The sequence below is a fragment of the Rattus norvegicus genome, chromosome 4, assembly GCF_021556685.1.
Source record: "Rattus norvegicus strain SHRSP/BbbUtx chromosome 4, alternate assembly SHRSP_T2T, whole genome shotgun sequence".
NCBI lineage: Eukaryota > Metazoa > Chordata > Mammalia > Rodentia > Muridae > Rattus > Rattus norvegicus.
The window spans coordinates 107,657,699-107,661,148 of NC_141537.1; the positions used below are offsets into that span (position 1 = coordinate 107,657,699).

Consider the following 3,450-nt stretch of genomic DNA (forward strand, 5'->3'; position numbering starts at 1 on the left):
CATTTACATATATTGATCTAATTACTTATTAGTGTATTGAAATTGAGTCCTTTAGTCACTGTAAAATAGAAGATAACCTTCTTGCTCCCCATTCTGAGCAGCTGAGATTGTTTCCAGTACCAACTGGCCTTTATCTCAGCTAATGTGATACTTTATATTACAAGTAATAATGGGTTTAATCTTTCCATTTTTTGTAAACACCAACATGTTTTCTCCTTACTTTTATCATTTGATGTACGTTCAACAAATAATTTTATGCATTTGGTTCTACAAAATAGAAACCACATGTCAATATTTTCGATGTGTAAAATATTTAAAAGTGCATGTCTATGCTAGGAGATTGATTTGATACTATATAAACATAGATCAACTTTATGCTTTAATATTAGGAAAGTTCCTGCCCATAGAGGCATTGCAGGTGTGACTGATGTGTCAAAAGTGGATCAGTAGGTGGCAGAGAGGAGATAGGCTATGTCTATACTCTGTGTTCTAACCTGTGAATATATGAACTATTAGTAACCTATCATTCCCTGAAGAAATCAAGCCTGAGACAACAACCAGGGAACCTAGACAGTAAGCTAGCCTGAGATGTTCACCAGTCCAGTAAGCACAGGCTCAGACAGGCTCCCAAGGTGGGGGGGGGGGGAGATGGAGACTAGAGAGACCCTTCCTGGGACTAACAGCGGCCAAGCAGGAGTGAGCCTGAGACAGAGGACCCCTGCAGTAGGAATATATGGGTGTGCCCAAGGGAGAGAAAGGAGTCTAAGATGACCACCAGTCTTGTTTCATGGGACCCAGACAGGCAGCTAGGGAGAGATGACCATCAGTTTGATACTTCACAGGTATGGCTGGATCAAGCCAGGTTTGACCCCTGCCCTGTGCCATAAGCCATGGACAGAGCATAACACTCCTGAAAACATGCCAGGAATTTAGAGACATTGGGTGCCACTAAAAGCGCAAGTAAGAGCAGAGAAATGGAAGAGAAGGAGAAAGAGAAGAATGTGAGCACAATGAAAAGACACAGGAGATACAGACACAGTAGTCTGAACTACTATCCTGGGACATGTTGATGTCTTAAGGCTGAGTCGAACTGGTCCCAGCCCTCCCCTGGGCATTCTGGGAGATGTTGCACTGGGGTTGTGAGAGCAGAAGAGCTGACCCTGCCCCTCACCAGCTTCAGCACTCAGGAAGACAGGTCCTACACCTTGCCTGGACAGCAAATTTGAGCTGATTCTGATAGCAGGATACTGAGCTGGCCCCATAGTCATAAGTACGGCAGAACTGGTCCTGCCACTTGTCTGCCATGTGGTGACATGGATAAGGAAGATAATCCCACACTGTCCCCTTGCCACCTATAGCAGGCAGAAAAGTTGGCTCTGGGTCATGAGAGCAGGAGAACTACTGCTGCCCCACACTTGTTGCAGCACTGGGGAGAGCAGGCCGTGCATCCCACCTGAGCATATTGTTAGAGCTGGCCCTGGATGTAAGGATTGCCAGTGAGCTGGCCCTGATGGCATGGTGTGGATATAGCAACCCTAGGGGCATGAAAGCAGGAAAGCTGTCTCTGCTCATTGCTTCCTGGGCATTGGGCAGGCCAGCCCGGCAGAGCTTGTCCTGGTGTTATGGGTTCAGGAGATCTGGAGGGCTGATTAGTAAATACCTCTCATGGCCAGATCCAGGGCTTTGAATTTGCCATTCCAACATCTACCCGATCAGTGAACTGCTAGAGTGCCTAAAGGGACCAGTCTTACAGATTCAAAAATAAAGGATCTCCATGGCATAGGGCAACAATAGATGCACGAGAGGAGCCCCAGTGCAGTTCGAGATTGATAATGTAGCAGAAGCCACAAGCCTCATACCAGACCAATGACTCATTACGATGAACATTTGAGAGAAAAGAAGTGTGGACAAAAGGTGTACGGTGGGACACACTGTGACACACAATAGTTTTCACAATGAGAATTTTTTCTTCCATTTGGGAGAATATTGAAAAGGTAGAGGGTTGATAGGAGGGGAGTGGGAGATGAGTGGGATAGAGGTGAATGATGTGAGATTTACAAAGAACCAACAAAAAGTAAAAACAAAAAGGAAAGTTCAAATAAAAGGTACTTGTCTAAAGGCAATTGGGCTTTTCATAGAAAGTCACTGGAAATTCTTATATCCAAATAATATATTTTAAGGTATTACAGCAGGTGATTTAATGGCACAAATATTCTTTGTGCAGACACTATGAATGCTGAAAGCTGCATACCATGCACAACTTAAGTAGCAGACACTAGGAATGAACTGCCTGTGTTTATTAGCTTTTCTGAAATCTCCTCCTTTACTGAAAATGAATACACTTTTAAAAATAAAGTATATGCGTCATTCTCTTTACCTCACAAGTCTGGGGAGTGGCTTCGATGAAGAAGTAAAGTGTACATTTGTTTAAAATCTGTGAAATATTGACTTTAAAACTGAGACTGCCCATTCTTTGGATGGGGTAGCCATTTTGTTTAGAAAGTAAGTGATTCTGTAGTTACTAGGATATAGATGGCAGTGTCTAAATCTCACTAAGGTGGTTCAAGACCCACGTATGACATGTCAGCCGAAGTTTCGCCAAGGAAGCTTTTTAACATTAATCTCTTAAGAATTATTTGTTTTATCAAGAAAAGTTTGAAAACTGCCTGGTAGTGTTTTAATAATTTGAATTTTAGTGACCATAAGAAACTATTTTGTCTAGATTTCAAAATGATTTCTAATTCTTGTTTATTTTTGTCCATGTGAATATTTTTCCAGCTGCCTGCCTGTAGGTGTACCATATATATGTGCCCACAAAAGTGGGAAGAGGGGCCAAGTTTCCTGGAGCCGTAGTTACAGGCGGCTGTGTGCCACCTGATGTGAGTCCTGTGATTTGAACTCAGGTCCTCTGGGAACCACCAAATGCTCTTAATTGCCATCATTCAGCCCTACACTATTGTTTGTTGTATTTTATCATAATTTCACAGTGTACAGTCATGTGAAATATTAACAGTTTATACTTCATTTGTTGTTTTAGTTGACAGTTCAATCTTGTGTTCTTAAATCTGTGATGTATTTTTGGAAGATACATTTCTTTCGATGATTTTTAAATCACCATATGAGCTTAAATTTAAATATGACTTACTTTTATATTCTGCTTAACATTTTGACACATTTCTTTGTAGATATGAATCTATGATTATTAAATATGTACATTTTCTGTTTACTCTGTCTCAACCACTGTCAGATTCATTACTCTAATACTTTATTTACTTCTTCAAATAATTAATTACTTTCAAGTTTGTTAATTTTAAAGTGAAGTCTTACAGCTAAGCAGATGGTAAAGGGGCTGTCAGACCATCATGAAGAACTGAGTTCAATCCAGACGTGAAAATCTGTAGTTCTAGGAGGGGAGTTGATGGAGAGAGAAAGAAGGTTGGAGGCCATTGG

The 3,450-nt window shown here is 41.2% G+C and overlaps 1 non-coding gene across 1 annotated transcript; it reads left to right on the forward strand.

Moving 5' to 3' along the window:
- The first annotated feature begins 396 nt into the window (after positions 1-396).
- Positions 397-528, forward strand: LOC120102663 (small nucleolar RNA SNORA17). Its single transcript, XR_015687359.1, has one exon. It is a non-coding gene; the product is annotated as a small nucleolar RNA SNORA17 (small nucleolar RNA).
- The last annotated feature ends 2,922 nt before the right edge of the window (positions 529-3,450 follow it).